This window comes from Talpa occidentalis, unplaced genomic scaffold (genome assembly GCF_014898055.3).
Source record: "Talpa occidentalis isolate TD23 unplaced genomic scaffold, MPIMG_talOcc4v2.1 talOcc4.14, whole genome shotgun sequence".
Classification (NCBI taxonomy): domain Eukaryota; kingdom Metazoa; phylum Chordata; class Mammalia; order Eulipotyphla; family Talpidae; genus Talpa; species Talpa occidentalis.
The window spans coordinates 24,185,162-24,208,452 of record NW_023601433.1 but is presented as its reverse complement, the minus strand read 5'-3'; the positions used below and the strand labels follow the sequence as shown (position 1 = coordinate 24,208,452).

The following is a 23,291-nucleotide window of genomic DNA, read 5'->3' as shown; positions in this document are numbered from 1 at the left end:
GCAGGAGAGGTCTGCGCGCCATGTGGGACCCTCCTGTCGTGGCCAGGGAGCAGCCGGGGATCGAACCAGTGCCGCAGAGGCCGCGGGCAGCTTTGCAACCCAGCGCTCAACCGCTGCGCCACCTGGGAGGCCCTCAAGTCACTTTCTTAATCGCTTCCTAGTTAAGGATTTTTAAAGACTTAAGGATTTGAAATCTTATTCTCTAATATGTTCTGAACGTTTATATATTTTTTTAAGTATGGTAATCTATTCTCATATTTTTTCTACTTTAATGTCCTCTGCACCGGAGTGAAGGATTTGTGTTCAACAAGGATTGTAGTTATGGAACACTGGGTTAGGGAAAGTATAGGGCTGGGGGTGCGGAGGAGGGTGGGAGAGAAATAGAAAGGGCTAGAGAGAATGATCACCATTCGTTTTGACGGTTTAATAGGTTTATACTGGCATTATCTCCATAAGAACTCCATAGCTTTGTGACCTTTCTTTGTTTCTTGAGATGTGACTCTCATTTCGGTTAAGGCATATCATATTGCTAAATCTGAAGTCAAGATGAATATCATTTCATGTGTTCAACCCAGTAAATGGCAGTGCACTTTTTCTCAATGTATTGGGTGGATCACTGCCTAGGAAGGCTCTGAGAGAGGACTTTTGAAGATGAGCTCGAAGTACAGTGTTGGTTTGATTGAGGTTCTTCCACCACACCACAGTCTTTCAAATGACTTCTTGTTCTTCATTCCCCTCCCGCAAAGATATGTGGATCTAATCTTTTCCAAACTTTTCTTCCATACTTAGTAGTGAGTTGTCAGATGCTCACTGCAGTAGTTGAACACCTTTAATACCTCTTTCAAGAAGGATGGTATTTGTGAAAAAGTGTCTTATTTTTCTAGCAAGATAAACATTATTTATGCTATGCTATGGAAAATAAATCTTGATACTTTCTGTATAAGATGAAAATAAATAATTCCACTAAAATGGAAATAGATGCTTTTTAAAGTGAGTTAGTATAAAAACATAGGTCATGGATATAATCTGAAAGGGTTCTAGCCAGTAGTTGGTTTCTGTTTTTGCAGAAACCCAGGGTGGCAATGAGAGATCACTTGTGCTGTTGAGAAATCATTGCACAAGAATCTTTAATTCAAATTTGTGGGTTATTTTTCAAGTTAATTTCAGACTGTTGGAGAATAAACTACGTGTGAGATCAGGATTTTGAAATTAATGCTTCCATTTATGTGACCTTATGTGAACACTGAAGGCCTTCATTTTTCACTTTGACAAATGAGGGTAGAATAGAAATCTCTCAAACCCAATCTGATGTTAAATGTGTCAAATTCTTTGCTTCTATGGCTAGGCATAGTGAACTAAAGTAGCGAAGTGTATCAGAAAGGGTTAGAGAAACCTATTATCCAAATTGCTTTCCCTCCAATGCCCTTTTTATCCCCTTTCTTTTTTGCCAGTTTCATACCGGAGATCAAACTGGTGTTGCAGAGGCTGCGGGCAGCTTTGCAGCCCAGCACTTAACTGCTGTGCCACCAGGGGAGGCCCTGCTTTTAAAGTTATTTTATGTTCCAGAAGTGATATGACCTTCACTTTAACAGCACAAATAATGTAGGAAATGGATGGTATTTCTTGTTCAACAATCAGAAATAATCGTAATATTTTGCCTCCTCTTTGACTCTTGGCCTCCTAGCTAAGACACTTGCTCACACAGAATTTCCATCAGAGAAGATGAAAGATGCAGGTACACTTTTACAGGGAACATTATCTGGTAGCCTGTTATTTGAATAACATTTTGAAAGACTGCATTAGAGAGACAATTAATATGGGGAGAAGATAGAAAATGAGGGAGAGAGCCCAGGTTTGTTCATGTATTTGTATGATTTCATCAGTTGCACATCTCAGAGAATAAAATATGTCTTAAGAAGAAATAATTCAGTAAAAAGGGAAAAAAACAAAATAAAACCTTGACGTATTAGTAAATTCAGGAATCTAGTTTGCAATCTCTCTCCCTCTCCACCTCTCTCCATCGTATGAGAGAGAAAGAGAGAGAATGACTGTCACCGCTACTGGTACCATCTCTTTAAATTGTGCATACTTACTAAGAATGTCTTGCATTCATGCAAATATCTGTTTCTTCAATAAACGACAAAAATAAATATTTACAGCTTCTCATGGCCTACAATTGATTCTTGGCTCAAAATTTAGTTGGCTTTAGGATTTTATGGATGAATTGTGCAAGTTTAACACCTGGATTATAGTTGTTTTTATTGTTGATATTGTTGCTGTTGTCTTGGAAAGAGAAAAAAATAGAAATATATTAAATTTCTTTCCATTCAGGGTATTTTAAAATCCTTATCTTGATGAATTTACTCATCATCTTAATGGTGATAGTTATTATTTGGATGATTTGATAGTCACATGGGTTAACTCAACCTAAACCTTTGAGAGGATGAGAATCATTTTATTGGAACAACACAGCAACAGAGGAGGAAAAAAGTGGCATCATTCGGATTTCTTTAAGAAAACCCCTGGATTTTGGACAAAGCTGTACAAAACATTGTTCATCACCAGCTTTCACGCCAAGCGTAGGCACATGCTCCTTGACTCTATTTTGCTGTTGCTGATATAGTTGTGTGTTTCCCTGAAGTAAGCCCGCCTCCATGTTTTTGTAGTGTCTGATAAACTGATTCTCCATAAATGCTTGGGGAACAGACTTTGAGTTTGAGGGACAATTTCCCTTTGGTTGCATTTGGTTGTGTCACATTATGGAATTCCTTTTCCTCCTTTGCCTTTCAAAAGGTCACTCTCCATAGAGAAATTAAATGGTTCCTGCATTTGGGATTTTGCTTCAGCACAGCCAGCTTGTGCTGAAGATCTGGAGGGCGTGGCTGGAGTCCCCAGTGAGTGATAACCTTTGTTACAGTGAAATGAGATGTGGGCTCTTTCTTATGAAATCCCCTAGAATGTCAGTTCACTTTATGGCTTTTCTACTTAGGAAAAGCTAAAAACCTTAGGGTGAAACTTCAAATATAAAAAAAATGTTAAGAAAATTAAGTGCCTTCGAATTTTAATTCAAAATCAGTTTCTTTTAAATATCCCAAAATTGATGTCGAAGCTAAGTTTTTTTAGAAAAGAGAATAATCATGATTGATAATGTCATAGTAGTGTACTTCTTTTAACCCACTTTTTCAAATTGCAATTCACTGCATGTTAACACACATACATACAACACATGTTTCTCAGTCCCTTTCACATTGCAGCCACCTTCCCATCAGCGTGTGCTCAAGCATGCAGCTCCCTGTGTGGTGCTGAGGGCTCACATGATGTTGCTGAGTTCCATGGTGATTGGCAGGTTTCTCCTTGACAGATATCACTTCCTAAAATGTGCATTTGAGTATCTGCCTTGAGTGTTTCTTCCTCAGCCCACGACAGAGACTGCTGTTCACTTTCTTCAGTGTTTTATGCAAAAAGCCTGGAAGAGTGTTTGCCACAATGCAAGTGCTTTAAAACAAATTGTGAAGTAAATGAGTTGTGCACTTTTAACACTGGGAATGTAAAACCAGGACAAAGGCCAATTAGTACGGCTGTTAAAGAAGACAAGCGCACCCTCACCCCAGTCCCCTGTGCTCCTCCCTCCTTCCCTCTGCTCCCTGTCCTTCCTCCTTCCCTGAAGGATGTCTCTGATTAATAGTTGTATGTTTCTTTTTTCCGTTTTGTACTGTTGTTATTTTTTTACACTGATGGCATATTTGGTTCCCCTATATCCCTGCTATAAGTGAAACCATCCTATATTTTTCTTTTTCCTTTTGGCTTATTTCACTGAGCATAATTGGTGAAGGAAATTCTACGGGGACTACACCTGAAAGCAGGGAACAAATATTGTTTGAAAAATAAAAAAAAAATTCTCACCAAGAAAAAAGGACAGAAGTGTTGCCAACCACCCCTCTGTAACCCACCTCCCTCTTCTATCAGAAGACATTCTTTGAATCTGTTCTCCCTACTGGGTTTCAAATGGCCTTAACAAAGGACATGGTTTTAGTGGCTCCTCCTGGTGGGTGATGTAATTGCTGATCCCTGACCTGCCTCTAGAGATGGTCTGGACAGGAAGAGTGTGTTTAGGGCATCATCCATGTAAAGTTTGGAGAATGAGACCCTTAGCAGTCAGATGCCATTAGAGAAAATCTTGAACTGAGAAGTCTCAAAACCTTTTCCTTTTCAAAGAAAGAATTTATCCTTTTCAATTCTATATAATAATAGAAATCAAATTATTATTCTCTATTGGTAAAAAAATAAAAAAAAGTAAAATAGTTTTAAACCTACAAATACCAGGAATATCACTTCCTTTCTTTACAGCATTAAGTAATACTTATTTTTATTATCTGTATCTGTTTATCTATAAATAAAATATATATCCATTATCCTTTAAGACTCATTTAGGTATGAAATTTAACTGATAAAGAAAATCCAAACAGATCAATTACTAGCAAGCAAGGAGATTGAATCAGCAATCAAACCCCTACCAAAAAACAAAAGTCCAGCACCTGATGGCTTCAGTGGTTAATTCTTTTTTTTTTTTCAGATATATTTATTCATACAAGAACAGTGGTACAGACCAGATGCACGGAAAGGTGAGAGGATTTACCAGAGACAGAGTGGGGAGCAGAACAGGCAGACGACCAAAACACACTGCTGAGGGGAGCAGCTGGCGAGACAGGAGAGGTCTGCTTCGCCATGTGGGATTCTCCCCGGCTGGCTAGTATCGAACCAGTGCTGCTGAGGCTGCGGACATCTTAACATCGTGGCGCTCAACTGCCCGTGCAACCCGGAAGGACCCTAAAGTGGTTCATTCTTCAAAATTTAAAAAAAAAATATTGATAGCAACTTCAGTTCATCTGAATATACAATTAAGAAAGTGCATATAAAAGTCCCAGTATGGAGATTAAGTAATAATAATTTGAACCTTTACATAGTAATGCATATAGGAAGTACAATACATATAACATCCCACTGATAGTATATATAATGTAGAAAATTCTTAATTCCAGGCATAAAGGCTAATGATAAGAGGAAAAAATAGAAAAAAAAAAACTGGTAAGTTTTACCTTACACCCAATTTTTATAGTTTAAAATAAAGATGACAACACTTCCTAATTGAGTAAAAATATTTTAATGTAGGACTAATTAATTTTTCTCAGGATATTTTAAAGAACAGCTTGGAATGAGATTTCCAAATCAAGGAAACGTGCCTTTGTTTTCAGTTTATCAACTATACTTAATAGAGCATTTTTACCAGGCTGCGTTGGGTCAGTCAAGAATTCTATCATTGGGCACTGACTTGTTAGTGGATATTCCAGCAAATCTTCAAAAAATGGTTAAGAATACTGAAATAAAAACTAGGCCATGAATAGCCCCCAATACCATGACAGGAAACATAATCTTAAAACATGTCCTGAAGATGTATGTGTTAGCTATAGATAAAACCCCCACTCCTTTTATTGTTGACAGGGCACTTTGTAACACTGCGTAACCTAGAAAAAAATGCCTCATTGGCTTTTTGGTTTGCTGAGGGTTTAGAACTGGAAACAAATGCATATGAAATATGTGCACAAAAATCAAAAGAAAACCCTATACAAATCACAAGATTTGTCATGGATATGTAATCAAGGTTGGCATGCCAGAATCCCATGAAACCTGTTATTCCTACAATCACAGACCCAATAGAAAAATTGACCCACAAGGAACACAGTGGGTGGGGAATTAACAATAAAAAAACAATTAACATAGCTATGGTTGCAACAATGACACTTCAAATAGTGTTTTCGAAGATTGCAGAATATTGATCAAAATAGATAAATGCTGGGTTATACACCATTAGGGGAATCTCACACCTTTTGGCAATACTTCGTAATTGGAATAACATGTTCTTCTTACTGCGGAAGAAGGAACACTCGTGGTCTGAATGAAGGCCTGGGAAGAAGTAATCTCATGTGATGATGAAATATTAATATTATATGTAAAAATTGGAATATGCACTAAAAAAACAGGAATGTTGTTTATAGAACTATCTCTGCCATTTACAGCTAAGATGTTGGCTTCCACATACTGTACATCCGCTTGTAACCAAAACTCTGTTAGATTTCGTATGACATAGTCACTGTTTTCAAAAGTGGTCAGACATTTCCCCAATGTTTGCCTAGTGTCTTTATCCCAGTAGTCAACTGCTTCAGTCATGATAACCATCACTATGGGACCATAATCTGAAAAAAATGCTCTTCATGGATGTTAAAATAGGGTGTGATATAAGAATTGTCACTTGCCAGATGTCGAAGTTCTAAACCTTCCTGCACTTGGAAACAGCCATGTATACTGAATGTGATGTACAGAAGGTATAAAACCACTATCACAAACTTGGACTTAGTGTTTGTGAGAAAGGGGCCAAAATAATCTCTAAAGAGCAAGTTCTTTGGATGGATGCTCGATTCTTCATCAGTTCGAAGAGAACTAAATGGGAGGCAGCAGCACCTTATCAGTGAGGAAGAATTTTGGTCTGGGTTACCCTCTGACTTTTGCAGCCAGCGCAGACAGGCCACTTCTCTCCTACCATCTAGGGCCGTCGAGGCGCCAAAACAGGTGATGTTATAAAAATAACAGAAGAGCAAGGTTGTTCCGTGTAAATGCAAAAGTACTGCACAGACTTAAAGGAGGTCATCACCCCTGTAAAGAAGGCCAGGACATTTGTGAGAGTGGTGATGGTGATGGGCACCAACACATGTGAGTAGACGTCAGACATTCGCTGTTGTACGCTGTCCATGATGTTGGTCTTCTGCCAGGCAGAAATCATGATAAACATGTCATCAATGCCAACACCTGTTAAGAAAAATCTTAATGCATATTCATATCCATTAAAGTGTAAATCACATAATTCAAAAGGTTTCCCCCTTTTTCTCTTTTGAATAAAGCAACATTGTTTTACATCCTTGTTAAGTTTTTGACAGTCTAGGATTTCTCCCCTCAGGTGTGGCCACCTTCACTCTCCCAGCACCAACGCACCTGTGGTCCTCCACCAGAGTCCTTGTGCTGTCCTCCCTGTCCCTCTTGCCACCCTCCTCCTCCTCCAACTGCTTCCTGGATGTCTCAGCTCTAGGTCAGCTTTCCAAGAATTGCTTTGAAAGTTTGTCTTTGTCGGACCCTTTGTCTAGTTTCCCTATATTCAACATCTAAGTGAAATGATCCTTTGTCCCTTAAGGTCTTATTCTTTGTCCCTTCAGGTTTTATTTATCTCGCACAATCAGTGCTTAGGTAACACTTTCCTTGGTTGTCTCCGAGTCCACAACAGCGCAAACTCCTCCTTCTGTAATAAGCTTGTGCTTTGCATGGATTCCTATTATTTCCACACAGCACAGTATACTCCTCTCCAATTGTGGTGCCTCAATGTTGAGATCAGGAAACCTGGTGGATGCGTGTTAGTTCAAGCAGGATAAGCAATCTGTTTCTGATTCCACTAGATTACTTGAGAGACCATTTTCTCTCATAAGCCATTTCATGGAAATGCACAAACTGTCAGCCAACATTCTGTTACTGAACCAATCTGACCACCAACAGCATCAGTATATCATTGTGGTATGACTTGAGAGGCATGGTGTCATTTACAAGCATGCACACTAGTTTTCCTGCTAGTCTGTTTCTTGGTGGGAATATAGAGGTTTCCTATGTTTGAATTCACCAATCGCCTGTGGACAAGGGAGATGGTTTTCAATTAGTTTTCAATTCTGAATCACACAGAAATGAACATACTTAGTCTACTTTTTGGAGCATTCTCTCAATTATTAGCACAAATTCCTAGAAGTAGAATGGAGAGGTAAAAGACATGCGCCTTGAATCCTCTTTTAAGCCTTTTGATTTGATACAAATATTGGACTAAGAAATGTATGAGCCAATTGACAATCTTCTCTGAGCAGTAGTAGACAGTGTTCATTACACACAACCACCCCAAAAGTTTCAGTCTTGCAATGCTAATTAATAAGAAAACAAGGCATCTCACTTTTGGTTTAATTTGCATCCCTTGATTGAGATGTCATATATTTGTCCCCCTTGCATTTCCAGTGACTTGTATTTTCCATTTTCAGGGTTGTGTGTGTTTGTGTGTGTGTGTATGTGTGTGAAAGAGAGAGGGGGGGTAGAGAGAGAGAGATAACTGCCTGTTCATGTCATTGTCTTTACTTTTGCATTTGGGGTCCTTATTTTTTCCAGTTCTGAAGACACAATTTAATGTTTGTCTTCATTTCTGACACCTTATTTTGGATCTCTAGTCATCTAAGTACATTTCTTTTACTTATTCTATCATAAACTCTGTTATCAACTTTCTCCCCAATACACTCATAGTGTAGCCACACATTTACTTTACTCATCTAATATTAGAAATGGTGCATTTGCAACTTTGGCACAAATGGCACCCCCATGTATAACATGAATCCAAAGCCACTCACCACTGCCAAGACAACAGAAATCATTCCAAAGACTGCAGTAAACATTTGGTTTCGTATACAGCTAAACTTATAAATAGGGAGGGGAAATGATGTATATTTGGCAGCAGCTGCCATACTTAAATTCCATCAATCCATGACATTCTTGATTTGGACCTGTTCTGAAATCTCTTCTGCAATCATTCTACACCTGTCTCCTGGAGACCTTTAATTCCCAAGCACTATCCCAGACCAACTATACCAATTCAAAGAGGGAAAATAAAAGTTGGCATTTTGTGCTTTTACTTAACTATCTTCTTATGCAGCTGGCCAAGCACTAATTCCCTGATGGTGTTTCAGAACCACATACATGTACTGGAGCACAGCAGATGGTTAATTCCACTCTAGTGTTCAAGGAGTTGTGTGTGAATGGAACACAACACTAAAGGGTAGGCAGCTGTAGTTGAGAAAGTACCCACATCCAATTATCTTTGCACTCATTTCCTGATTCCAACTAGCTATTAACACCAACCTAAAGGGTTCCTGTACAACAGAGATAGTATGTGGTTAATAAAATGTATGAAAGCATCCTGCTAAAATATTTTCAAGATTCTCCTTTATTGATGAAGTGGGTTCTAGAAAAGTTGCTATTAATTGAAAAAAAAATTTGAAATGTACTGTTTTTGGATCAATACAAGACTTTTCTGTTTCTCTTTTCGACCACCAGAAATGGGGATATAGAGAGAGCATTTGAAAGCATGCATGCAGTACTTTGCCTCCACAATAACCACATTACATTTTTGAATATTGACAGCCACCTGTGGTTTTATATTTTAATTTTATGTGAACAGTTTTAAAACAAATGATTGATAAAAGTCTCTCTGGAATTCTATAGGAAAAAGAAACTAAGTTTGAAGACTAGGAGAGACATCTGAGGAAATGGAGCTACTTTTTCCAAAACAGAATGTGACGAAAAGACTTTTTCAGACTGTATTCACATAGCAAAACTTTCTTTTTATTAAAAGGCTTCTGCACCATTAATGTGTTCCACTTTTTCTCAAACTGCTGGTGCCTTGAGTTAAATTTAGGGTTCACACACACACACACGAATTTCAGTGCAAAAGTAAATTGCTTGTTTACAATAAATTTGAACATAATGAATATTTTCCTTTTGCAATACTTCTTGAAAACAATATTCATAACTGTTTACGATAAGAACATAACAAAGATGAAATTCAAATGCAAAAAAGTTTAGGGAGAGCTACACAGGGCATGTTTAATCTCAATCCCTTTTACAGGTTTCTCATTTTTATGTAAAATTTTTAGACACTTAAGTAGGAAGGTAAATAGTCAGCTACCGTGACTTTACTTTGACTAGTTGTGCTGAGGTTCTCTAAGCAACTGTTAATAATTGTAAGTGAAGGAAAGATATGAAAATGGACACTGTAGGAGACTGATGAATGCACTTGCAGATATTCTAGAACCCTTCAAGGAACTTGATAGAAGCAGTTTATCAAAATGATTGGAGAATGATCAAACTTTAGATTTCCTAAGACTCTGGATCTACATCTTGTTTCAGTAGGTACCCGGAGCATGTGCAGTGTTGCACGTCATGTGCCATCAGTTAAGTTTCACTTTACTGTTTTACCTTCTGAGAAACCACAGGTTTTTCCTGTTAATCAAATGAGACTGGGAGTTAAGATGGGAGGGGCTACCAGGATATACCAGGAGAACCACGAGAAGGTCGGAAGGTTACTGCGAGAGGAGCAGAGAGAAGGTCAGGGAAGGTAGAAAGACACGGAAAAGTAAGGGAAGGTAATGGAAAAATAAAGAAGCAACTGCTAGTGTCAAGTTGTCTCAAGCTCCTCATTTCAATCCTCAGCCCTTCTCTTTTTGTGCCTACGAATCCCGCGGGTCAGGACAGGGGCGCCCAACTTGGGGCATGAAAAAGAACGAAGGACTCACTGAAGGACCAGCCAGCAAATAAGGTGAGCCGGCAAATAAGGTAAAGTAGCTGGGATCATGGGCAATTCAATGTCCAAGGGGCAGTTAGTTATTTCCCTGGAAGCTCTCTTAAAAGAGTTTGGGGTTCCTCTCAGTAGAAAAATTCTTAAAGGGTTTGTAGAGACCCTTAGTATCACTATTAAGTGGTTTCTGGAGAAGGATCGGTCGATAGTGCCAAATGGAATAAGGTAAAAGGAGATATCGTCTTACATCAGCAATTATATGGTCTTGATTCTGTTCCTGGCTCTACTTTGACGGTCTGCGGGGTGGTGGGAGATGCTCTTAATGCTGGTGGCACTGCTGCCACTCAGTTAGACACTGAGGCCATCAGGACCGCTAAACAATCGGAGGAAAAAGGTAGAAGTTCCATTGTGAGTTCTGCATCGGTAAATCCCCCTTCCTCTTCTCAAAAAATACCAACAGCCCCTCCCCTAGAATATTCTACCGATGAGTCGGGAGGAGAGGAGGAACAGGATGAGGAAGGCCTCTGTTATAAGCCAGGGAAGCGTAAAAGGAGATGGAAAACACCTGGGGAGCCACCTCCTGAGCCACCTCCTAGAACACTCAACAGGGTTGATCTTCCTTTAATGGAAAGAATGTGCTCTATGATGGAAAGAGCCCTGTTTTCCCAGGCCCCTAATTATGCTTACCCAGTCATGGAAGGGACAGATCCTCAAGGGGTGCTTACTAGAGTACATGTCTCCACAGCTTTTAAAGATTTGAAGGTGTTAAAGGAGGCAGTTACTCAGTATGGTCTCCAGAGTGCTTTTACGCATATCTTATTGGATAGCTGGTTTGGCATGAATCCGGCTCCTAATGATTGGAAAGCACTAGTCAGAGCGGTGACTTCCCAGGGGATTATTTGGTATGGAAAGGTATATTTTTTATAGAACTGCACCCATACAGCTAAACTCAATGCTGATGTTGTATTTCCGGTTAGAAACAAGGGTATGTTAGCAGGAGAAGGGCACTATGATAGTAATGACCGACAAAAGGATTATGATCCGGCTGTATTTGCCCAAGTTGCAGCAGCTGGACGGTCAGACTGGAAGGCAATAGGAGATAAAGGAGGAGCCGACATTCAATTAACAAAGGTCATTCAAGGGTCAACAGAACCATATGCGGAGTTCCTAGCAAGATTGATGACTGCAGCTGGCAGAATTCTAGGTAACACTGATGCCTCCCTACCAATAGTTAAACAGCTTGCATTTGAAAATGCTAATAAATGGTGTCAGGAAGCTATTAGACCCTGGAAATCTTGGGCAAGTTTGGATGATTATGTGAAACTTTGTAAGGATATTTGTGAAGCTCAAGTTACCGGTGCGGTGATCGCTCAGGCTTTGGATGGTCCAGTCACTGGACAACGAAACCATGCCTGTTTCGCTTGTGGTCAGCAAGGGCACATAAAGGCCTCCTGCCCATTTTTGGGGTGGAGCGGGTGTGCTACGACACCACGAATTGCTAACCCTCAAAAGAAACCAGGAGTTTGTCCACGCTGCCAAAAGGGTAGCCACTGGGCGAACGAGTGTCGGTCTAAGACAGATTATCAGGGAAATCCGCTGACCCCCCGTATGGAAGGGCAGCCGGGAAACTCATGGGGGAGGTTACAGCCCCGGCGACCCTCTCAGCCAATTATAGGGGCCGTTCACAGCAATCCCCAAATGAGACAAAGTTTTTCTCTAACCTCTTCCGCACCTCCCCAGGAAGTGGCGGATTCAATTTGAGTGTCTCCGCATACACTGTTCTGACTGCTAGCATGGGAGTGCAATGCTTACCTACGGGCCAGTATGGTCCTCTCCCTGATGGAATTTTGGGACTAATAACGGCCGCAGCTCCAGTGCCCTCAAAGGACTTCAGGTCATCCCAGGCCTCGTTGATACTGTTTACACTGGAGAAATTAAGATGCCTGTGTCTGTTTCTCGTGGAGTTATCTCTATATCCCCTGTTGACAGAATAGCTCAAATTTACCATTACCAAGACTAGCCAGTGACGGAAAAGTCCACCGTTTAATTTGCAGTGCTGAAGGTTTTGTTTCTTCAGGCAACCCTCTTGTGAATTTGGCTTTGACATTAGATAAGAGGCCTCTAATTGAATTGATAATTAATGGCAGAACATTTAAGGGCCTTTTGGATACTGGGGCAGACACTTCCATTATATCCAAGGAGCATTGGCCTTCACAGTGGCCCGTGGCTACTGCTTATACCTCCTTGCAGGGTCAGGGAATATCCCAACATCCTTCCAGGAGTACTACTGTGCTCTGCTGGAGGGACAATGAAGGCCATACTGGGCAATTTCAACCTTATGTCCTCCCTGGAATGCCCATGAACCTCTGGGGATGAGATGTTCTGGTGGAGATGGGGGCTTCATTAGTCATGGATAGTCCAGCTGGCCAAATGATGATTAATCAGGGCTGCGTGCCTGGACAAGGTTTGGGTAAACAACAGCAAGAGTCTCCCTTTTTTAATCTACAGGAAGTGATGAGGGAAGCGGGGGATAAATGAGGGCTCGGTTACCCTGTTTTCTAGGGGCAGCTGTGATTAGGCCTCCACCCACGCCCATTCCTATCACCTGGAAATTTGACACACCTGTGTGGGTACCAAAGCGGCCCCCACCGAAAGAGAAGTTAGGGGCTGGAAGAATGTTAGTAGAAGAACAGCTACAGGCCGGACACATAGTCCCATCTACCTCCCCCTGGAATACGTACCCATCTTTGTTATCAAAAAGAAGTCCGGAAAATGGAGACTATTACAGGACCTTAGGGCAGTGAATGCGACTATGGAGATTATGGGACCAGTGCAACCTGGCATTCCCTCTCCAGGTGCCATTCCACAAGATCATTATATCTTGATCCTTGATCTTAAGGATTGTTTTTTCACAATTCCATTACATCATCAGGATTCCAAACTCTCTGCATTTTCTATCCCGGCCATTAATGCTGCTGCCCCGCATATAGATATCAATGGGTGTGTCTTCCTCAGGGAATAGCAAACAGTCCCACTATCTGCCAAATTTATGTCTCCAGAGCCATTGCTCCTGTTGGAGTCAAACATTCGCAGGTGCATGTATATCATTATATGGATGATTTGTTACTGGAAGCTCCTACGTCCAACCTGCTGTATGCCTGTTTCCAGGACCTGGAGAATCATTTACTGATGTCAGGTCTAAAGATTGCTCCTGAGAACTTACAAATGGCTGAGCCTTTTCAGTATTTAGGATACCATTTGAGTAAAGGCAGTTATGCTCCAGCAGTACCAAAATTGGCAGTAGCTCACCTTTGCACCTTGCATGATTTCCAATGCCTATGTAGTGATCTAGCAAGGATACGCTCTTCGCTCTCTATTACATCAGGAGAGCTGAAGCCCCTTTTTGACATGTTGAAAGGAGATGCAGACCCCACTTCCCCTAGAGCCATTACGCAGGAGGCTCGTGAAGCAATTACTAGAGTTGAAAAGGCTCTAGCCCAGGTGACCTTAAATAGATTGTCTGTCTCAAGTCCTTTTGATGTCTTGGTATTTTGTAGTAATCTTATTCCCACAGCGCTTATATGGCAAGATGGTCCTGTTTATTGGATCCATCTTAACATCTGTCCAAAACGAGTCTTAGAGCCTTATTTTCATTCGGTTGCCAGAATTGTACCAATGGCTCTGGACTCCAGTCTACATCTTTCAGGTACTCACCCGGGAGCGGTGATTCTCCCCTATAACAAAGAACAAATTCAGTGGTTAATACGCCATGATGAAACATGGAGTATCCTTTATTTTACCACTTCAGTGCTTTTTGATTCACATTATCCTAGCAACCCTTTATGCAAATTTTTACAAAATCATCCAGTCTGTTTCCCCAGGATCCTCGTTACTGAACCTATTGTGGGGATGCGGTCAGTGTTTACAGATGGCTCCAGTAATGGTACAGCCTCTTTTGTCACTGAAGGGTATCAGAAAGTGGCCTCGGTGCCCAGTGGTTCAGCCCAAGTCATTGAGGCGACCGCTGTCCTCTCGGCTCTCGAGACCTACTCACGATAACCTATGAATTTGTATTCTGACAGCAAATATCTGGTACATGCTTTAAATGTTTTGGAAACTGTTGCTCATATTTCTGTTCATAGCTCCATTGCACCCCTCCTTCATCAGTTGCAAACACTGATTTGTAAGAGAATTCATCACCTTTTTGTGGGTCACATCAGAGGTCATCTCCCATTGCCAGGACCTTTAGTGGCTGGCAATGACGCGGCTGATTCGCTTACTAGGGGACATCTAATTTGTCCAGCACTTCAGAGTGCTATGGAAGAGCATGCAGTCTTGCACACCAACACCACATCACTTAAGGGTCATTATGGGTTGACTCGTCAAGCTCGTGACATTGTTTGTGCCTGTCACAAGTGTGCGTCTTTTGCTCCAGCTGCTATGCCGCCCCCAGGAGTTAACCCCCGGGGCATCCTCCCTAACCATATTTGGCAAACCGATGTGACTCATGTTCCCTCTTTTGGACGACAGAGCCTGGTCCATGTCTCCATCAACACATTCTCTGGCTTTCTTTTTGCCTCCCCACATTGCAGTGAAAAGACTTCTGATGTCCGCTCACATTTGCTACAACCGTTTGCAGTAATGGGCCGCTCATGTGTCATTAAGACAGATAATGGTCCTGGTTATACCAGTAAGGCTTTTGCCTCCTTTTGTGCGGTCCATCGCATTGTGCACAAAACGGGAATTCCATACAACCCGCAGGGGCAGGGTATTGTTGAATGTGCCCATATTTCTCTGAAAACTATGCTTTTAAAACAAACAGGGGGAGAACACTCCCCCAGGGACCGTCTGACTACAGCTCTCTTTACCCTTAATTTTTTGACCCTAGATACCCAGGGGTGGTCAGCTGCTGATCGGCACTGGTTGCCAGACCCTCGGCAGGTCATGATGCTGCAAACAAGATGGAAGGACCTGGTCAATAATGAGTGGCAACCACCCGCACCAGTACTAATACAGTTGCCTGGCCGCATTTGTCTTTTCCCACAGGATGTGGAAGCACCCCGATGGGTTCTTGCTCGATTGGTTCGGTTTGTCAATATACCTGAACCTGCTAACCTTGATGACAAGAGCATCCCAGATGTCAGTACGATGGGCGATTGTGCAACAGCTGCCTTTTTTGCTCCTCATTAATCATCATGATTCCACATTTCCGCAAATATTTGCCACTAATCTTACTACTGATCTGGCTTCCAAGCCATTGGATAGTGCCCTGTTGGGCCAGGGTGAGGTGAAATTATTTAATGGCATTTAATCTGCAAACATTAGTTCTACCATTGAACAATCCGTTAGTATCCAGAATAATAGATCAGAGAGTTTGTCTACTGTTGTTTGTCTGTGTCCTCCTTCTTTTTTGTCCTCTCCAATAATGCAGGAAATGCAACTGTGTTGAACTGTCCAGCGGAGCCCTGCACCCTCTCTGCCTGCTAGACCCAGAGTGAGGAAAGGGTGGTGATCGTTCGTCTGCTTTCTACTTTGATCATGCCCATGGATGTTTCTGCACTTCTTTCCTTTTCCTGTTCTACCTAGGAGGAGACATGATTTTGGCATCACTGCAGCTGTTGTTGCTGTTTCAATAGCGGTGGCCACGGCTGCGGCTGTTGCTGCCATCTCTGTCACTCAAGCTGCTGCAAACGCTGACACTATAAACAATTTAGCTGCCAATGTTGCTTTTGCGTTATCAACTTAGCAAGATATGAATGAACATTTACGAAATGGACTTCTGATGCTTAATCAGCAGATAGCTCTAATGTAAGAAGAGACAGACTTTTGTTAACTGCTCACATGCCTTGTAACCTTCTGTACCATTTTGTTTTATTTATGTAATTCCTGTTATGGTGAAAAATATGTCTATGGAAGTAAATAGGTTAAATATTGTAATCAGAGGACCTTGGAACCACCAGTTCCTGAACCTGACTGCTCAATTGGCGAGAAAGCTCATAACTGTTAACAACACTCAGGTTACCCCTGTTACGAGTGAGGGTCTCATTGCCTGGTTTAGAGGACTCCTCCAGAGTTGCTGTTTGTGCATTAGGCATATGGTTTCTCCGTCGGCTATGGAAGTGAAAGAAAGAATGTGCTATTGCAGTCAGGCAAGTACTTGGTGCCGTGGTACTTGACCAGGACTCCCCAGTGGCATCCGGATGGGTCAACGTAGCCCTAGAGAACATAAGCACCAAAGACGGGTAAGAGCGTAGCCTGTCCAGGCCAACCTAAGACAGTGGTCCGGACCAACATCGCCATATTAGCGATGACGGGTAAGGCTGGTCAAGGAATATGCCAACCTAAGACAGGACAGGTGTCTCAATTAAAGGAAAAAAAGGGGGAGATGTCCGGAGGCAGTGTTGCACAACACGTGCCATCAATTAAGTTTCGCTTTACAGTTTTGCCTTCTGAGAAACCACAGGTTTTTCCTGTTAATCAAATGAGACTGGGAGGTACGATGGGAGGAGCTACCAGGATATAAGAGGAGAACCACGAGAAAGTTGGGGGGTTACTGCGCGGGTTGCAGAGAGAAGGTCAGGGAAGGTAGAAGACAGGGAAAAGTAAGAGAAGGTAAAGAAAAAATAAAGAAGCAACCACTAGCGTCAAGTTGTCTCAAGCCCTTCATATCAACCCTCAGCCCTTCTCCTTTTGTGCCTACGAATTCCAGCGGTAGGGACAAGTAGGTTTATAATGAAGCTGCAGAATCATTGTGTCAAAAAAAATTTCCTCACACGATTCCAATGGTCAGTCAAATTGAGGCATCCCTGGCAGCAAAATGGCCAATTTTCTGAATATTCAAATAACTTGACAGCATCGGGCTAAATTGGAAATGACTACACTTCAAAAACTGTATGTTTGGGGAGGAGGCCACATCTTTCTAAAAGATAATGATGTCTATTAAACACAAGAACACTTAAAGTATGTTTGAGAAGAGAAAGATTTTCCAGATTTTATCAAAAATTTATCTAACAGTTGGCATAATAAGTTTTGTCATTTTTAAAATGCCAAATTTGAAATAGTTTACAAACTCAATAAACCACTACTTGCCATAGAATTGTGTTCTATTAGGCTATACTCTTTTGGGAAGATCTTACTATTGTCCAGATGATTTCATTCCAAGCCAAAAAATATGGAATGCTCAAATGTGTTGAATCCCTGAGCAAAACAAACACAAGATAGTCGTATTGATAACAAAGAGAGGGATGGCAAGATGTCAAAAGAATCTACAAAAGCACTAGCAGGAAAATCAGTTACATATATTCACATCCATGGAAGGCAAGTATTAGGACTATACTCAGCACCTGTGCCGAGAAATTTGCTGCTCCTTTTCCTCTTTGTGCCTGCTCCAACTCAGGAAGTAGTCTTGCAGTATGGAAAGGAGGAAGGCATACTAGTCAAATACTATAAGAAACACTGTCTTAAATATGCTCAGAATGCTAAAGGAGAACACTGACAGGAAACACAATATATGAATGAAATAATAATATACATAGAAAAACTTCAGAGGAACATAACAAAATCTGGAGCTGAAAAGCTAAAAAGCCAACCAACAAACACGCACACAACACAAACAAGTAAAACTTAGAGATGCTGACCAGAGCATTGTGATGGAATTGCTTGCCAGAGCAATTAGACAAGGAATAGAAAAAAAAAAATAATCCAAGCTGGAAAGGAAGAAAAGTAAATATACTGTTTCACAGATATGAAAATTCCAACACATCCACAAGAAAACTACTAGTTACAAAAAATTCAACAAAGCTGCAAGATACCAGAACAACTTATAAAAATCAGCTGTTTCTATTTATGTGCAAAAAGGAATTGCAAAAGGAAATTAAGAAAGCAATTCTATTTAAATAGCATCTATAAGAAGAAAATACTTAGCAGTACATTTGACCAAGAGGTAAAAGATGTGTACACTGAAAATTAAAAAAAAAAAAAACACTGGTGAAAGAAACTAAAGAAAACCTAATTTAATAGAAAGACATCCTTAGTTGATGTGAAGGATTAATACTGTTAAAATGTCAATCACCTAGCAATCTACTGATTGAACACAATTTCTATTGAAATTGCAATTTCCTTTTTTCTTTTTCAGAAATGGAAGAGCCAACCCTCAAATTCACTTGAAATTGCAAGGAACCCAGGATATCCAAAGCAATCTCGAAAAAGAAGAAAAAGTTGCAGGACTGAGATTTCCAGATTTCAAAACTTACAAAGAGGTACTGTAATGAAAACAATGTGGTACTAGCATGCAAATAAATATATAGACTGACAGAATAGAATTGTGAGTCCAGAAATAATCCATAAATATAGCCAGTTGATTGACAAGTGTGGTAAGTCTAACAAACTGGAATGTTTTCTTCAATAAATGTGTTTTGGAAAACTTGGATCTTCATGTACACACGGATGATGCTGGGACCTTACTAAATACCATAAGCAGAACTGAAATAGACATTGATCAACAATCTAAATAAAAGAGTTAAAACCATAAAACTTGTAGAGGGAAACACAGGGTCAATGTGCATGACCTTGGACTTGTCAATGGGCACATAGATATAATACCAAAAATACAAGTACCAAAAAATTTAGATATGTTGGATTTCCTCAAAAAAAAATGTTAATCATTACAGGCCATTGTCAAGAAAGCGAAGAGACAGTCTATATAGAGGGAGAAAAAATCAGCTAGTCATATAGCTGGTAAGGGGCTTAATAACTGAAATATGCAAAGTGCTAATGAAAAACGTGAGTGAACAACAAAAGGTCAAACAACCCAATTATAAGAATGGCAAAGGACTTGGATAGACATTTCTCCAAAGAGGATATACAAGAGGCCGATAAACAGTTGAAAAGACAATCAACGTGATCAGATATTTACAGAAATGCGAATCATCACCACAATGAGATACCACTTGACATAAACTAAGACAGGTAAAATCGATAAAAGGGAAAAGAATTGAGTATTGGTTTATAGGGAGACTTGGAAAAACTGGAACCCCTATCTACTGCTGGTGGGATCGAAAATGGTTTAGACTCTGGAAAACAATGTGATAGTTCTTCAAATAGCTGACTATGGAATTCTCATGCAACCCTCCAATTCCACTTGTAAATGATTCTCTTAACATGACCACACCATGTTCCTTGCAGTGTTACGATTGTCAATAGAAGGAAATACTCCATGCCCACAAAAGACCGTGGGTAACCAATTTGTGGAGCACACATACAATGGAGCATAGAGCCATAGAGTGGAATGAAGCTGTCACATGTGCACAAGGATAAACCCTGGAAGCATTATGATAAGTGAAATAAGTCAGTCACAAAAAAATGTACGATTCTATTGACATAAAAATCTAAGAAAGGCAAATTCATAGAAAGAATAGAGTCAAGGTTTATCAGGACTGGAGGAGAGAAGGGCAGCAGGAGCCACTGCTCACTGGTCACAGAGTTCCTCCTTCAGGTTATGAAAGATACTGGAAACAGTCACGACAGTACGCAGCCGTGGGGATTTGGTCAATGCCAGTGAACTGTACACTTAAAGTGGTTAGAATGGCAAGTGTTGCGTTAAATATCTTACCACAAATATTTTTAAGTTTAAAAACTAATACAATTTTTTACCTGTGGCATGATACAATTGCAGATAATATGATCAGAAGGTATGCCGTGTAAAACAAAGGGACCACTGTCCTAGCAGTCGCCTCAAATTCCAGTTTCCTAGAAAGTGATGTAAAGTAGACCACCTGTCGTAAAAATACACGCAGGTAGATAACTTTGAATTCCAATATTTGTGTATGAGTGACAAGATGTATCAAAATATTATAGCTTATTGATTGAAACATGTTACAGTTTGGTAAAAGATTAAAATAGTGTGAATTATGATTTTAGAATAAAGGTAATAAAAAATTTTCCCCACCAATCCATGCCATGCTTTCTAAGATTTCTTTCAAAAATCCAATTATTGGGCCTCCCTTGGTGGCTCAGCGGCTGAATGGTGGGCTGTGAAGCTGTCGGCAGCATCTGCAGCGCTGGTTATATCCCAGGCCACCAGTGAGGGTCCCACCTGATGCAACAGACCTCTCCTGCCACACCCGCTGCTCCCCTCAGCAGTGTATTTCGTCAGTCTGCCTGTTCTGTTCCCCGCTCTGGCTCTGGTGAATTCTCTGACCCTCCCGGCATCTGACTGTGCCCAGTGCTTGTATAAATAAATAAATATATCTTTTGTTAAAAAAAAATAAGTCAATGCTTAACATACCTGTGTATACAAATTCTCAATTTTCTCAAACACTGTTTAATCATTAATAACTGTCAAAATTTTGGCTATTTCTAAATGACGAGTTGGTTGCTATCTTTTGCTATTTAAATACAAAGTATAATTACAGCAAGGCCTGGTATTCAAAGCCTTTTCCCAGCAGGTGTCTCTCACCAGGCCTGGACAAAAGTATTAGCAGGTTTGCTCATCCTCTGAGGTGCCTGGCTGGATGCTAGAAAATGCTTAAGAAATCTGAGCTAGTTTTGTTTATCAAAAACACTTTGTAACATCAGCTTAAAGGTTTGTTTTTTCTTGAAGTGCCACCAAGCAAATTTTCGGGGGCTCCAGAAACAGCACAGAGCATTCTGACTAGAAAACCAAAAGGAACCCTGAAGATCAATATCTGCCATGAACACGCCCAACCCTAGGCTTTAGAATGAGTGTTTTCCACTAGAATGCGACCCACATCTAGGCTGTCGTCTTGCCTAGGTTTCCCTTAAAGAAAGCTGGCTTAAGCATCAAAGAGAGTGGAGTAGAGCCGGTTTTAAGTCAAGGCCTCCACCAAGTAGCCAGGCGTGGACACATCCCTGGACAGGTCATATCCCTCCCACCCTTTCCTCCCTCTAAACCCAGCCCCAGGCACCTGGATGTTCTTCAAGGCCAGGCACTTTTCAATGGCATGAATTTGGTCCAGGAACTCAAGCAGCCACTTCTGGCTGTGCTCGCTGTCCAAGGGGGTCCGCGGACTTCAGTTAGTACTGCAGCCACACGGCCTTGTCTTGCAGGAGTAACCGGCTTATCCCCAAGCCGGGACCTAGGACGGTTCCTCCCAAGAGGCCAGCCAAGTAGAGGGGCGCAGCAGAGGTGTTGTAAATAGGGAAGTTGATGATTTTCAGGTCCATGTTGTTATTCTTCTGCAAGATGAACAGGAGTGGGTTGGAGGGCATGCAGGTGCTCTGGTACCTGGCACACACCTGAGGGTAGAGGACCTGGGTTCCATCTCCCCAGGGCGCCATACGCGTCTGCACTGCCTCATCCAATTGACTCATTTCTGAGAAGATGACTTGATCCAGCAGATTGGTAGTGTTGGAGACCACCAGGATGGAAGCAAAGTTGAACTCGGTGCTTGACCGCAATGGGGAGAAGAGTTGCGACTTATTGTTGGAGAAATGTGCCTGCCCGAAGTGCTGCTCAGCTTTGGCCAGGCTGCCTAAAGGGGTTTCCTGCTCCTCCAGGCTCTCTTCTGTCTCGCTGGGCAGGTTAATCCACCCGGTGCCCAGGACAGCCGTCAACGCCAGGGGCACCAGCAGGAAGAGCCAGGGGTGCGAGCCCACAGCCAGCCCCATCCTCTGGATTCCCCAGGAGAGGGGCTGCTCCAGGCAGTTGGTGTGGCAGCGGGGCCTCCCAGGGGGTGGCTGCTGCACCTGGGCTTCTGGGACCGGTGAATTCCCTCTCTCAGACGGCTGTCGGGGTGGGTCTGAGGAAGGCTCTGAAGCCCAGCTAACATTGGGCTCCTGTCCCTCACTGGACACCAGGACCTGCTCTGGCTGCCCCGTGGAGGCGGGGAGCTGCTGGGGCCCAGACACCGCCCCATGATCTGCTCTGCTCTCAGACTCTGGCTCGGGCCAGTCCTCCTGCTCTGGCCTCTGAGCCCCTGAAGCATCCCCTTGCTCGAACCCCCCTTGGGGTGCAACCTTGGAGGAATGGACCCCCATTTCCGGAAGGACCGACCAGTTGTTCAATAGGAGACCTGGAAAGCAGTGACTGGTTGGCAAGCTCAGTGCCCCCCACCCCGCCCCCAGCGGCTTCCAGGAGGAGTCCACAGGGAGGCTGAGCCAATGGTCTCCGCTCCTGCAAACTTTGACCTCTGCTGTGCATGCTGGGATGCGGTGGCAGGAGCGAGGGGGGTACTTTTCTGGAGAGCCGGGTCTTTCCAGCTGGCCTAGTGGGGGGAAGTGGTTTCCAGGCGGGTCTGCGCTCCTGCCCTTAGGATTCCCCTTCCAGAGAGGCCTTCATTTGCTACACTGTTATCAGTCGTGGGGTTCCCTCCTGTGGCCTGGCGGGAGTGTTGATATATCCAGGGAGAGAAGCAGAGGCTGGGACAGAAAGGGAGAAGGAAGTCAGAGAAGCCCAGAGTGAAGACCTGCTGGGGGCTTTTCATTTAATTTATTTATTTTTTTAGATTTGTTTATTTTTATTCAAGAACTGGGGTAAAGGCCAGATGCGTGGGAGGTTGAGAGGATTCACTAGAGACAGAGCGGGGAGTGGAACAGGCAGATTGACTGAAATACACTGCTGAGGGGAGCAGCGGGCGAGACAGGAGACGTCTGCCGTGCCATGTGGGACCCTCGCCTGTGGCCGGGGCCACGGAAAGCTCCACAGTGCGGGGCTCAACCTGCTGCTCCACTGGGGAGGCCCCACTTTTCATTTTAAAAGTGAAGAGAAATCGAATACTAATAAAATGCTAGTCATGAAAGTTGAGGTAGTTAGATCACAATCACGAAAGTGGATATTCAGAAGAATAAAAAATATTGCAGATAAACAGGTGACCACATAGTGACAAAGAGTTTGATTTATGGGACAATC

General features: G+C 42.1%; 1 long non-coding RNA gene and 1 pseudogene across 1 annotated transcript; both read right to left on the bottom strand.

Moving 5' to 3' along the window:
• Positions 1-5,865: 5,865 nt before the first annotated feature.
• On the bottom strand, positions 5,866-22,420 carry LOC119243981 (patched domain-containing protein 3-like; annotated as a pseudogene).
• LOC129145743 (uncharacterized) lies at positions 10,105-12,255 on the bottom strand. Its single transcript, XR_008551739.1, has 3 exons — positions 12,236-12,255; positions 10,671-10,796; positions 10,105-10,128 (listed from the first exon to the last, which is right to left on the bottom strand). It is a non-coding gene; the product is annotated as an uncharacterized LOC129145743 (long non-coding RNA).
• Positions 22,421-23,291: the final 871 nt, after the last annotated feature.